General features: G+C 35.4%; 1 long non-coding RNA gene across 1 annotated transcript in view; it reads right to left on the bottom strand.

Moving 5' to 3' along the window:
* Nucleotides 1-4,750: 4,750 nt before the first annotated feature.
* Nucleotides 4,751-15,513, bottom strand: part of LOC108495647 — a 21,051-nt gene continuing 10,288 nt past the window's right edge. The window contains exon 4 of the long non-coding RNA XR_001874185.1: nucleotides 4,751-4,928. This is a non-coding gene — a long non-coding RNA (uncharacterized LOC108495647). The remainder of the gene's footprint in view (nucleotides 4,929-15,513) is intronic.

Genomic DNA, 15,513 nt, shown 5'->3' with positions numbered 1-15,513 from the left:
TACTAGAGTCTGGATTTCCTGATTATGTAAACAATTGTACACAAGTGTTATGGTTTAACCCCAGCCAGCTACCAAGCCCCACACAGCTGCTTGCTCACTCACCATCTGCAGAATCAAGGAGAGAATTGGAAATGTAAAAGGGAGAAAACTCATGGGTTTAGATAAAGACAATCTAATAGGGAAAGCAAAAGCCACACACACAAGAAATGCAAAACAGGTAATTCATTCACTGCTTCTTCCCATGGCAGCCATCTCCAGGAGAACAGGGCCCCATCATGCACAACAGATACTTGGGGAAGACAAACACCATCATTTCAAATGTCCCTCCCTTTCTCCCTTTATATACTGAGAATGATGTCATATTGTCTGGAATATCCTTTTGGCCAGTTTGGACCACCTGTGCCGGTTGTGTCTCATCCCAACCTCCCATGCCCCCACAACTTCCTTGCCAGTGTGACAGCACAAAAAGCAGAAAAGGCCTTGGCTCTGTGTAAGCACTGCTCAGCAATAACAAAAACATCTCTATATTATCAACCCTGTGTTCAACAGAAATCCAAAACACAGCTCCATGCTAGTCACCTTGAAGAAAATTGACTCTACTGCAGCTAAAACCAGCACAACAAGGCAAATATCTACCCATTTATTAAAAAGGTGGCTGTAAGAAAAGAGTCCAGGCTGATAAAAGAGTTAGAAGCCCAAAACCAGCCACTTGTGGGCTAATTATATCAAAGAATGGAAAAGACGATGATATCAGGGACAGGAGTTTTAACAACGAGAAAATGCAGGCTAAAAGCAATCTGAAACCTGCTGAGTGACTTTACAGTGAAGGTAGTGTTCAAACAGTTCTGTCTGCACAAAATTGGCTAATAAAACACATCTCTAAAAAATTGAGGGAAACTCAAGAGGACTGAGTGGACTGTTAGAGTTCACAGTCTTCTGAAAACTTTGCTGCTGAGTGACTTTACATCATTGTCATTCTTGACATTCAAGATAATATTGTACCTTGAAAGAAGTGTTTTTTCTGCCAAAATCTAGGAATCTGTGAGTCTTGTTTTGTAGCGCGTACTTTGACAATACCGGGACAAATTTAAAGTTAAGAACATTTTTGGTTGAGTGGCAAGTCCAAACATATAAGAATATTCTTGGTTAAAAAAATGCTGTGGAAGATTTTGGAGAATCAAGAAATTGAATAAAATGTCATACAATTAAAATGAAAAGTATTATTTTTGACAAAATGAAGTGTTTTTCTGTGATCTGAAGGATTTAAAAATATTCAACTAAAAAAAGAAAGGAAATTTGTGAATAAAAAAGCGTAAAGAAAATTTTAATCTCTGATATTTACATTTTTCCCTGATGTAATTATTTGGAAAAATTCATATTCATTCAGTAAAAATTTGTTTTACTTTCTTGATTTATGATTTTACCAAAAATGTTTCTGAATTGCAAAATTATTCTCTTATATCTCCCTTAGTTCTTTGCTGACAAAACATGTCTTGTAGATAACAGGATAGCTTTTTATTTAATTATGTAATTTATTTTCATCAGGTTTTCTTTGTTGCTAGATTGTGTGTTTGGGGTTTTTTGTTTGTTTGTTTTGAGAAGAATTACCTTTTTGCTGAGACCTGGTTTACACAAAAAGCCTTTTCCTTATCCTTTTCCCCCTACTCATAAGAAGATCACAGATTAATGTTCCTTGAGCTTCAAAGAAGAAATATTACTTGTCTAAGGAACTAATTTCTCCTGTTCGTACACTGACATTGGGTACTACATGATGGGCACAACTAAAACTACATCTCCATCCAAATTATTTTTTTGATATGGGAAGACTATAACAGTTACCTTTTCCATTTTGAAGGGTTAATGAAAGAATTCCAGTGTCTCTTCAATGATTGGCTGTAAAGAGATCTCATGGCAAATACATGAGTCACGGTAGACACGTATGGTAAACAGTTATTTTTGATCCACTGGATCCCATGTGATCAGTCTGGTTTGGTATCAGTGAGGCAGGCAAAAGAAAACACTTCCTGAAAAGCCAGGCAATTGCTCCATTAAAAGTTTAAAAATGTGCATTGTTCTGCCATCTAGCTGCATTGCATTGCTCACTAATTGGTTTACTGGGGTCTTACTGGCAAGATCATGTCATACCTGGTGTAATGCCAAATGATGGTAACTAGAAGAACTCATAACTCTTACCACCTTTCATATGTGAATGTTCCCTGTTTAAGGACTACAAGAACACAGGACAATGGGCTCATTAAAAAAAAAGAAACATACTTTTTTAGTAGTCCTACATCAAATTCCCTTGTTCTGATTTTTGAAAGAGAATTAATTGACTTTATACAGGAAAACTATAGCTATGAAATGAAGAATTTGACTTCTGTTTTTGGTCACTAATAGAAATCTCTATTGATTTCTTAATTAATATGAATAGAGTAATTCCAATCTGAATATTAGATGTTCTTTATGAAGAAATAGTTGAGTTTGACTGATTTTCAAGCTAAATAAACTGAAATTAATGTAATAATGTAATAGAGACATTTAGCATAAACTAATTTGGGAAAATTGCAATGCAAGTATTAATAGATGTAGTACTTAGGAATCATATTATGCAGTACATAAAACTGAGCAGGTATAGGACAACTTTCAAAATTTGGGCTCATAGTATCTTACATTTTATTTGACAAATTGAATTCAACAGTTTAATCTTTCCAGAGAAGAGAAATTTCCCTACCTGTTCATGTTAAGATATGTAAAATCTGGAAAAATAAATTAAAATTTGACATTTTTAAAGGTATCATGGCAAAGAGATACAATGTCAAAACATTCAGTGTACAGTGCAAGAAGCATAATAGTTCACAAAGCAGAGATTACCTCAAGGATATTATTCACGATGGATCTATTTTGTCAGGGAATTGAACTGATGACCCAAGTATTGGAAAGTGCTGGGCTTACCTATTGAGTCACAGAAAAATCTCATTAACTGTCGGTAGTAGTCCTTTTAAACTCAGCTGAGAAAGCTTTCAGCCAAAGGGCCTTCACCTTGAAAGGGTGAAAGATTAAACCGAGGATAGTATTAAATGGAAAAATCAATGACAACTAGTTAAATAAAAAGGAAACTCTCAAATGAAGATAAATAATTGTCAGAATTCATCCCTTGTGTACCTCTGTTTTCTTCATTAGAAACACTAGGACTAGGTTTGTCACTGTGTGCAGCAGAACACAGAAGAGAAACAAATCAAAAAGTGTACTGTATAACACAAAACGGCAAACAGCTATTGAGGTTAAAAATTGCTTCATAACTGCAGATGGCTAAAAAGTATCTCAATTATCCCTATTTTAATCTAAAAACAACATGAAGCAAGAGCTGTACTGCAAGGGTTGTGAATGGTATCATAAATTACTGATTCTTGGAGCTTCAAGTTGAGGAAAATGAGAAGCAAATCCTAATTTATTTCTAAATAACACAGAGGATCTGAAACAATAAAGACCACTCTAATAGTGAGCACAGTCAAATAAATTCAAGGGGTTTAGAGGATAAAATCACAAACCTTATATATATAAATATATATATATATATTATATATATATATAAATACATATTTTAAAAAGAAAGAAGAAAGCAACAGCTAACAGGGAAAACTGCTTACGGTAAGCAGAGAGATTGAATATGTGTGAGAAACAGTGTATAATACTCTTGTATCTCAAAATATATTATAGAATAAATGGGAATAAATATTCAAACTTTTTCTGTTTTCCGGCAATATTATGCTTCACTAACTCCTTAGCAATCTCTGAAAGAGTCAAAAATTGTGAATGAATGTGATCTAGTCAGTGCATCATAATTTCATTTTCGTAAAGCTTTTGATAAGGTTACTTGCCATATTCTGAGAGCCATAAGACTATTGAGGGATAAGAGAGACCCTTTTATGAATTAGACTCATTAAAATAGAGGCAAAATACAAATAAATGGCAATTGAGGATAACGTTGTGGAATTCTTTATCCTCAGGTGTATAAGCATGATATGTAAACTCTTCAAAATATTCATAAAATATCATGGAAAAGGTGGTGATTAATGAAGTAGCAAAATCTGCAAATGATAAATAATTAATGAAGATGATTAAATTAAACTGTGAAGAACTGAAAAAGAATTTCAGGGTGCTCTCTGATCAAATAAACCTAGAAAAAAAAATTGGTATCAGCTAATGTAAAGTATCATACAGAGGAGAAACCCCTCCAATAGTTACTGTTACTCAGAAAAGCAAGGCTGAAGTGAATAATTTTTAAGGATGCTTTTGAGTGCTATTAGCAGCCACAGTGGCAAACAAAAAGCTGGGAATTGTTATGAACAGAATAGGAAACAGACCAGAAATAAGATTAGGTTACCATATAAATGGATGTTGTGTTCAGGTACTGTGTGCATTTCTGTGTAAAATTCTGGTTCCAGTTTCCAAAGAGACAAAGTAGAATTAGAAAAGAGGCAGAACAGGATGATGGGCTGAAGAAGAGGTTACCAGCTCTTCAGCTTGGAAAAGAAGAGTGGGTAACAATCTATAAAATCATGAATTATGTGAAGACACTGAGTTCACTATTTTCACAACTTGAAAACAGAAAGATATCCAATAAATTTGTCATGTGATGATCTCCAGTAAATGAAAGAATATTTTTTTTCACACAATTTATTTAAGATATGAAGTTCAAGTCAAAATCTGTCAAAAGACTCTTATGCAAACTAATAAAAGATATGTCCATCTGTGGCTTGTCTAGATCCAGAGGTTCACAGAGTTCCTAAATCACTGACAGCTGAGACTTGGTAGAGAAGAGCAGAGAAGCTTCAACATATACATCTGCTGTGTCTTAGACTTCAGGGCCCAGATCCGATCAGTCTAACTTTAGGCATTTGGGTTGTCTTAAGTGCCTAGATATGTTCCTGTACAAGAAAGAAAAAGGAAAGTTTTCAACTTAATTCTGGAAGCCTAAAATTATTTGCGTAATTCTTTAATGATGTAAAATATTTGGTGAAAATAACATCTTCATAGGCCTACTGTCACTCCCAATACTTTGCTAGTCATTCCTGCCCCCTTAGTGAGACAGATGTCAGCTGAGCCCTACAGAGACATTTTTAATCTGGGATTGGAAATCAAATCAAGTTAGTGAAATATCTTCTGAGAGCCTTTATTGGGTTTGGCTGAGCTGGAGTTCATTTCCCCACAGTAGCCCTCACAGTGCTGTGCTTTGCATTGGTAACCAGAAGGGTGTTGATGACACACCGGTGTTTTGGCTACTGCTGAGCAGGGCAGCACAGTGTCTGTGCTGTAACATTCCTTCCTCAGCTGAGGGCAAGATCCTGGGAGGGGACCCAAGTAGGTCAAAGCTGACCCAAACTGACCAAAGGGATGTTCCATGCCATGTGACATCAGCTCAGATATAAAAGCTAAGGAAAGGAATGGGAAGGCAAGCATTCGTTGTCTCCAGTGGCTGCCTGCTGAGAAACCATTACACATGCTGAAGCCCTGCTTCTCAGGAGTGGCCGACCATCACTGCTCATGGGAAGTAGAAAATAAATCCTGCTATCTTTTGCTTCGCTTTTGCGCACACAAGCCTCCACTTTGCTCCTGCTTTAATAAACTGCCTTGTCCCAGTCCATGAGTTGTTTTCCATCTTACTCTCTCCTCTGTCTGGCTGGGAAAGGGAGTGATAGAGCGGCTGGGTGGGCACTTGGCATCCAGCCAAGGTCAACCCACCACAGAGCCTTACACTTCTTTACACTTCTTTTTTTTTCCTTGAAAATTGCATCAATTCGACAGCCTTGTTCACCATTTATCCCATGAAAACATGATGTCAGAGCAGGTGAGAGAAAAGGAAGTTAGTTACATCACAGTGTTGGAAAGAGACTAGTTGGAAATATCTTCGTTCAGTACTGCCATCCACTTCTTTATAATATAAAACCACAGCCTCCAACACCTTATTTGGATGAGATGAAGCATGAATTCAAAGTTTTTCCAAAGTGTGTGTCCCATTTGTAAGAGGTGTCAGATGTACCATTGCTATTATTGTTCTTTTGGTGACCATAGACAGTCTAAGGTGTTGAATGGAAACCGTGGCTTGATGCAAGTCTCCGGACTTAACTTTTCACTTAAAAAATTTAATATTTTTTTTTCTGATTACTAGGTGGTTAGGGAGAAAAATGCTTCTTCAGACACATTTAGGGCTTTATGTGTAAATTTTATACAAGTTTGTTTTATCGTTTATGTCTAAATTCTCTGAACACCAGGAATTTTCAAGAACAGAAATCTGCAATTTCTAATTTATCTGCAAATTAGCTTTATAAGAATTCAGATGCCCAAATACCCAAGCATAAGCCTTAATAAAATCCAACACTAAACAAATTTCTCCTCAAAGAGTATACACCAATTATGAACAATTACCTACTAGTTATAGTTGGTTCATAGTCATTGTCACAATTTCTGGGACTTTCTTCTCTTTTAGAAAACAAATACCTTTATTCTATTCCTGTGCAACATAATTCTTCCACTACATTGTGTCAACTGACATTTGGTTTCACTGTAGACTTTGATGTGATAGTATCAGGCATAAGCCAATAGCAAGTGATGAGCAAGAGAGGTGAATGCTCTATCATTATATTATTCCCTACTGGAAAACTTTGGATAATTATAATTGTCTACTTGTTCTGACATCTCTATGAATTTAATATAAACATAACAATATGTAACTGAATCTTAATTCAAAGTTATAATTCACACTTAGGTATTCATGGGAGTTGTATTTTTCAAAAGCTGGTAATTATTCATGATCAATTCATGTAAGGTAGTTTGAATTTTAGAGTTTTGAATTCTTCAAGCTAGTTTTTATGCCACTTTCTGCACCCCTATAAACTGGGGGTTTCCCACTTAAGTACAGTGCATACATGTTCTAAATGTATGTGACGGATTTCATTTTCCCCTCAATAGGATTTCCCATCGGCAACTAAAAAAGTGTTTGTAGAAGTATCAACATATGTTCCTAAATTTGAAAAATAAATTAAATTAATTAAGAAATCAACCAGTGAAAGACTCAAAAAGAGAACAGATTTTACAGCTTGTTAATCTAATCTGATATTAACACAAGCCATCAGGATGCTGGGTTCCTTCTTTATTTTATGCAGAAATGAAGTTTCCAAGACCTAATGAACTATTCAGATGTGCCACTGCTAAAGGATACTTGGTTACAGAGGTACTTCAAATTTAGGAATATTTCCATTTTTTACTGCAAAGCTTTATAAGCACCTCACAAAGGTTTCTAGATTTCATAAAGGAAGAGGAAGTTAATGTCTCATAAACTGCAAGGGAAAGTAGACAACTGACAGCTCCCGTACATATAAAACCACAAGACCAGACAGGTTTTATTAATCTGAAAGTAAATATTAAACTCTATTTTAACACTGTCATACATATTGTTTCCTGGTAATTAAGACACAACTTTTAGGATTATTGGAGTATGAGCTAAAACCACAGTGTTTTTATATGTTTGGCAGCAGTCCAAAATATTTCATCTGTAGTACTGTGTTTACAAAGGTCACTACAAATGTTAACCTTCATGACCTTTAAAAACTCAGACCTCTGCCAAACAGTGAGAGATGCTCAGTGACCAATTTATTCTTCAAAAACTTCAGTGTACTGAATGTGCTCCTGCAAGGGTAGCTTATCTAACAGTACACTAGCACAAATCTGCAGGGCAGCTGATCTGCAAGATTAGAACTTCTAGGGTAAAGAAACATGTTGGCATATCATGCTGACAATTCTGATTTACACTTGAAATTATGAGATCACAGAAATCCTATAAACTTGTACTGCTGGGTGGTCCTAGGATTTCAATGACAGTAAAATCATGTAAAAGATAATCAGATCATAAATAGGTATTAAAACCACCTTTCCCCGTGTCTTGACCCTGTGCAATATTCCTTTTGCATTCTTCTCACAGCAGAAACTATCAAAAAGGTCCCTGGGAATTACATGAGTGCAGAGGGATTGTAGAATGCAATAATGCCAGTATGGCTTCACTAGGAAAGCTTAAGTTATGGAGGAACAATGTCACTTGCTGTGATTTTTGCAGGAATGGAAACAAACCCAGAATCCTCCAGAAGGCATGTGGTTTTCTAAGTTCAAAATTGTGCTCTTTGTACATAAACTTTCCAGCAAGATGTAAAAATTTGTCATCGCCTAAGAGAAAACTTTAACTGTTCTCCTTTCATATAGCCTGTGAGCAAACGGCAAGAGTATTCACAGCCTAAATTACTTTTAATACAATTTTAATAATGTTTTCAGCACTCAGTGAGTACCTGCTGGCCAAAGCAAGCTCTAAAGCTAGATACTAAATAGTGAAAACAAATTGAGTTACCTTAATTCTTGTGTGAGGATTCCATGAAAGAAAGAGTTGATAAACCTTTGTCTAGTCTTTAATATGTTTCCACAAATGAATACCTCTTTGCTGCATGTTCCAGAACTAATTGTGAACTGTGCCAACAGCAGCTAGCTTTATGCCTGACAGGCTATAATGATTATTGAGCAGACATACATTTCTCCATGAGGCCTCTCCTAGCCCAGTTCCCGCTCTACTATTTTTTGAGCCAGCACCCAGAAGAGGGATTCATTTCAAGCTCCAAAGTTGAATGAGTCAATGCTCTTGAACGTTTGCTTGGGAGTTGATTTCATATATACACACAGATATATAAATTTGGTGCAGAAACTAGGCTGGACAAGGTCAGCCTGTGGCAGATACCAGGGAATGGTGGCAGCTGCTAAGTGGCTGAGATGGTGGGTTTAAAATGTTCTTCAGTATATTCCTCAATAGCTTGACTGTGCTGTCTCAAGACTGTTTCATCTCATCTGACTACTTCTGATGTGTGCACATGGGTAAAAATAGCTGTAGAATAGCTCTTCTTACCCATTCTCATTTTATAGGTGAGGTAATTTACCAGTGGGCAAGCCTGCACTAGGAAAACAGCAGCTGATCACAACACTCATTGTGTCTGCCATGAGGAGAAAAAGATCAGAAATTAGATGCTGTATAGGGTACAGGCAGAATAAACACTGTATTCTGCATGCAAGTAGCAACCATTCCTTTTACACTTCTATATATCTGTATGTTTGTATATTTTCAAATCCGGAATATTATCGATTCAAAATGGTTTAAAAACAGACAAGGCTGGTAGTGGAGAACAGGGAGAGGGGGTGGGGAGACACAGTCTGCTAAATCAAATCCTAGGCATGGCTTTGCTCTGTTACTACCAAATACAAAATTATATTAAATTTATACAAAAGTTCTGTGACTGGCTAGTGGTGTCTTAGACTCTGATAAAACTATTTTCTAGGTCTGGAAACCACCTGGAAACACTGGATGATGAGTCAGAAGTTTGTTTCTCAGCACACCAAGAAAGATACACAGTGGGACAAAATATCCAGTTTAAGAATAATGCTCAGAAGGAACTCTTTTCATGGACGCTGAAAAACTGATACCTCAGCTACATTGAGATTCAGATGTCAGGTCTCAAATTCAGCCCCTGTACTTCCTATGAATCCTTGGCAGGTGCATTATATAGTGGACTTTGGTGCCAAGCCATTGCTTATATAAGCAGCTCATCTCAAAATAATTGTTGCCCTGAAGGAATGTTTTAATACAATATTTTGGACCTAGAATAGCCTAAATAATGCCAAGTAGTAGAGAAAAAGTAGTCAGAATTGCATCTGACAGGTGGTTATCTTTACAATATTTTTACCCATGTGTCGTTCTACACTATAATATGAAAAAGGTAACACTCTTCACCCATAACTCTTCCATGATATCTTCAGTGGAATATCATTTGAAGATTATATTTGAAACCCCACAAATTTATCACACTGCGCTATTTTTCCTGTTATTTACATAAATTAAAAATTCATTTAGATATAAACAATTAAGGTACAGGTACATGATGTAATAACTTTAGATTAGCCTTTTGAACTAGCAAATATTCTGCCATACCTACGTGATCTATAAGCTTTTTCTTCTGGAGTAGTGGTGTCATAGAGTCCATCTGTACAGGAGTAAATGGAAAGATAAGCTATCACCAAAACCCAGGGAAGCAATAATACAAAGATTCAATTAGCTGACATTCTGTGTTCAATTTTAAAAACATTTCATGATAGATAAGATGATCAGTATTTTCAAAATGAGGCTGAAATGACCTTTATATTTTAGGATTAAATGGAATAATTTGTACCCTGGCTCTCACTCACAGTTAAGTGGCCATGTTACAGCTTCAGTTTAAGTAGGTCACAATTAAAAAAAAAAAAGCTAGATTTAGAAACATTGGTAAGTAATGGAATTTTAAGCTTCTGACACAAGTGAGTTGCCAACATCAGCAACTAATTGCTGTCTACATGTGGACATAATAATAGACTCATATATCTTTAGATGGCATTTTAGGCTCTTATGTGTTAAAAAATTGGTCTAAATGATGCTATTGAAATGCTACTATTGGATTACAGCCTAGTCCATGTTCACCTTGAAAGAAACACTGGAAACTTATGGAAAACCTAATTACCACAGAAACCAGTATTATGACTTCAAGAGGATAATTATAAAGAGCAGATAAACTCCTGAGAAACCAAGATCCTATTTTCATGTACATGTTACTATTTGTAATGAGTGAAGGGAAAATGACCTGGAAAAACTGCAGAAAGACAGAGCTGTTTTTAATAGCTTGTCTTCCAGAGTATGCTGTGACCTGTCTCATGATCTTTAGCTCCTTTGTTCTTTTCCTGCAGTTTCTATAATAGAAAAAACCCTAGTATTTATTTTGGGAAACTGAAACCTATAGCTCTTCTTTTTTTTCTCCTGTCACAGTTAGCAAGTACAGACCTTGTGCACAGATCAGGGATTTTATTCATTCAACAAGTTATATCATCCTTCAAGAGTTAGCAGAGAATTTTTCCTCAGTGAGTACTGGTTTTGTTCTTAGAGTGCCACACTAGTAATTCAAAGAGGGCTGCCAGGTCAATGAAAGAAAATGCAGTGGCCTTGAAAAGACACTTGAGTTGTTGGAACAAAGAAAACCCACTTCAGAATTCAGGCCCCAGACTGGATCTTCAAGAGAAGGGCTGTGTGCTTTCTATTGCTATGCCACACTGAGCAAGAGGAAAGGTTTACAATTACTTCTATGCAGTCTCAGTCCAAGCTGAGAAAAACAAAAGTTGATGGGTCAAACAGTTGGCCTTACTGCTTCTACGGTATTAGCACATGGAGCATTGTTTCATTTCATAATTTACATCTCTGATACCTCTTGAGTTGATAATGTGATACTTTTTTAGGGAAACACTTGTCGCAGTAGCAAATCCTTTGATTTTTTTTTTTTTTTTTTCAGAGCTGGTAGAACTCACCTACAGTCAGTGAGGAAGAAGAGAGAGCTCCTACACCCAGAACATTTTCCTTTACTTACTCCAGCTTCAGATAACATGCATGTAGAGAATAGTCTACATGCATGTAGACTAAAATAGAAAAAAATGTTTCCAGAAGCTCCATATTTCTGATGAAAGAATAGAGTTGGACACCATTATTCTTGCTTTTTAATTGAATGGATTTTATTTTTGGCATGAAACTCTTGAGCAAATTTGACCTGAATTTAAAATAATTTTGTTCTGACAGCTTAAATGCACCAATAAATATAGTCAAAACTTTCAGGTAATTTATTTTTATTTATGTATTTTATATACAGGAATATTTATTTAAAAGTGGAATGAAAAAATGATAATATTTGCTCTAGAAGGGGTTTTTTTATATATTTAGAGTTTAGTTAGCTTCCAGGTATACAATACAAATCTGATTTACAATAGCCAGAGGCAAAATGCCACTATTTCAGTGGTTGTCAAAATTTGGGTTGTCTTTTTTGTTTGTTTGTTTGGTTTTTTGTTTGTTTGTTTGTTTGTTGGTTGGTTGGTTGTTTGGTTTGGTTTGGGTTTTTTTATTGTTGTTTGTGTTTTCATTTTGGGTTTTATTGTTTATGTTGTTTCAACTGTTAAATTCTGATTTATGAAGGCTGTACAGTAAATCACTGAATTACTCTGAAAAGCTACTCTATTTTGCATTCCTTAAGACTATCTATTCTGAAAAGTAAATTCAAAATCATTTTACTTTCCAAACTGAGTTACTGGTTGACAGCCTTTTCTGCTGAGCTTGGGTTCTTTTAAACACATCACAAGTGAGGATACATTTATTGCCATAGAAAATGTTTAAGAAAAGAAACAAAGAAAAAAGAGAGAAGCTGTGCATTGCTAAAAATCTATAATGCCAACCATGGTTACACATCTTCTTTTCATTAGTCTTAACCCTGATTTCTGGTTATCCAAAGCACGTAGCAGAGGTAAATCAACACTAATAAGAAAACAATGCATATTCAGATTACAGGAAAATAATGGTCTCCAGAGTTTCAGGAATTTGAGGCAATTATTGTCTCAGAAATATTTCACTGTTGCCTAAATACATAAAATAAGTGAGCAAAGTATTTTGATTTGCAGCTACCATCTGTATTATGCAAAATCTACTTCCAATGTCATACTTGAGCAAATAAGAAAACACTGTTTTAGTTGGGGTTTTGTTTGTTTGCTTGTTTAAGCTTAAAAGATGCAAATAGTCTTGGGTTTGGAACAGGCACTGACAATGTGATGCCAGGAAGTTTATTCCATTCAGCTGAACATTTCATCCTTCAGAAAGCACACTCTTCTTTCCATAGACCTTCACAAAAACATGTTTGATATGGTCAGAACAACAGATTTGGGTTATTGTCCCAACTAGCTTATGGTGCTCAAGCTCATGGTTGAACCACAGGTTACTGCTGATAGTTCTGGCCAAATAATTTAATTTTTGTTATTCCCTTTACAATTTTTCCAATTCTTCTTTCTCTTTAGCTCTACCACGGTCTCATCCCATACCAACAGCCCTTTACTTATAATTTTCCATCAGCATCACCTTGACCTCAGTTTTGTTCATTACATCCATATCTATTCTGTTATTTCTGATATTTTGATATTCATTCTGTTATTTCTGACACAAATTCTGGCATTTCTGGTATGGTTTCATAGATCCTCCTGACCTTACATGGTATTACTGCCAAGGTTACATTGGAGTTACTGGCTTACGAGGCCAAACTCTATAAAACATTCTCAATATGCCTTTCTTTATGCTTTGATAGAGTTGTATAAAGAGTATGGCTGGAGCAAGTAATTTTTAGAACCCGGCATTTAAAGACAGTCTGAAGCTGCTATACATTTTTTAGTGTCTTGATTGTTATGAAGAAATGGTGCATTTTAAGGGTTCTAGAAGAGTGGCTCCTTAATCTTCATTTGCGAAACCTAGCCGTGATGAGAAGAGTGGCTATAGCAATCTGGGCAGTATTCTAGAGACACTAAGAATATTAAACCACAAATAAAACATAAGTAAGACCTTCTCATTTCATAGTTTTTTTCAAAATATATTTTCCATTGTCTTTTCCTAATATCTATTCCATGCTATATGTTTTCCAGAGATCAGACTCCTGAGGGTAATTCTGTTGAGCAAAAGACAAATCCATTGCACGATATCCCTATTTACTAAGAGTAAAAAAAAAAAAAGAATCACAGAATCACAAAATATTCTGAGTTAGAAGGGACCCACAAGGATCTTTGAATCCAACTCTTAAGTGAATGGCCTATACAGAGACTGAACCCGTGACCTTGGTGTTATTATAAATTTCATTGTATAACTAATCCTTCCACAGTCAAGCCTTTCCAGGGTTTGTTAGGATCAAACTCCTCCAGAACAAAACTCTGCTAATAATATTTTAGCTTCATTAGCTTCATTTAGCTCCTTCTGCAGTGAAATCCCTTTTACTTATTTTAAATCTCTTTGCTATCTCTTCATCTGTCTGAATTTGAACTTAACTTAAAAATTAACCTAAAATAGTTTAGTAGTTTATCCATAGTCCATACAGCAGCCAAAAAGCATTCATGTGCACTACTTTATTCAATTATAATAATGAAAACTGTAGCATTTTGGAATTAGTATGTTCCAGCATATTTAATTTTCTGTTGAAATGGCAAGAAAAACCCAACCAAAAAAACAAGTCTTTGATTCGTGGGTGTGCTTCTTAGACAATAAAGCCCCTTACAGAGAAAAATCCTAGAATATAGTGCTACCATGATCGATAAGATAGATTACACAGATGCTAAGATCTGATGAAAATACCTTCTTATACCCTACCTCAAACTTCCATAACACTCACATCCTCTAGTCTTCAAAAGCTAACCTTCCTATTCGCCGCATACAATCATTCCTACAAGCATCAGCCAGTATTGTAGGCTGTTCTCTTTTCTTTTATTTATTTTGGGTTTTTTTAACGTATCCTCAGCTCTAATATTTGCTGTCTTTTACAATCACAGCCTCTATGCCCCTCCTAAACAATCTTAGTTTTCAACTTCTTTTGCAGTAAACTAATACTTCTATAATTCGACAATGCTTCTTTGGGCAGAGCATATATGACTAATAATAACAATAAAAAAATTTGTAGCATTTTCTTCATTTCTGGATGAAATGGTGGACCATTGACCTGGGTAGTTACAGCCAGGTGGCGTTTTGCAGTTGTCTAAAATATTTCACAAACATTTGCTGAGTATGATATTTTGTACTTGGGTGAGCAGTATCTTCCAGAAATACATCCAGACTTCACAGGAAAGCTTTAAAATATGGCATTATGTATAGCTGTTTCTGCTAGTCTCTGAATAAACTGATAAAGAGAAGGGTATATAACAGTACTGAACATTGAGTACCCCTTTTCCTACAGTTCTCAACTGAACTTTCACTACAGCCATTTACTTGTCCCCAGCAAGTCTCACATTTTAAATAAATTGAATCAATCTACAGACTAGTTTTAGAAACAAAATTTCGAAGAATCATCTGTAGGCTCAAGAGACTGTTCTTAACCTTAATATAATTGTCATCAGTCTTCCTTACTGAGTAATGCTGAAAGCATTTCTGGAAGTACATCAGAGGCCCAAAAAACCTCAGAGAGGGAAAAAAGGATGGGAATGAAGATTCTGAGTGAAAACTAGGGACAACGGAAATTGCTATTTGTAGGGTCCATTGCTTAAAAGATAAGAAAAAGGAAAAAAGTGTGCTGCAAAAGATACTGTAACATTCCATATTTAATAAGCATTAATAAAGAACATTATACTTGATTAATAAAAATTCAATTCCTTCTACATTTCAAAGTTTCAAGCACTGCTTGGAACCTAAGTGCTAACAAAGACATTTCACATATGCTTGGATGAGACCTGAATAAATATTCAAGACTTTCAATTCCTAATATTATAGGGAAATTAGCTTATCATATTCAGTTTTCCATTGATCTAAATGTAGTTACGTTAATTTGCAAAGCATCCTACTACTTACTACACAAAAAAAAAATACCTGATTTTTTATAAAAAAATACATAGAAAGTATGTTCA

Source organism: Lepidothrix coronata, unplaced genomic scaffold (assembly GCF_001604755.1).
Source record: "Lepidothrix coronata isolate B3197 unplaced genomic scaffold, Lepidothrix_coronata-1.0 Scaffold32, whole genome shotgun sequence".
NCBI lineage: Eukaryota > Metazoa > Chordata > Aves > Passeriformes > Pipridae > Lepidothrix > Lepidothrix coronata.
Note: the sequence above shows the minus strand (reverse complement) of the source record. Positions and strands in the feature narration are given on the sequence as shown.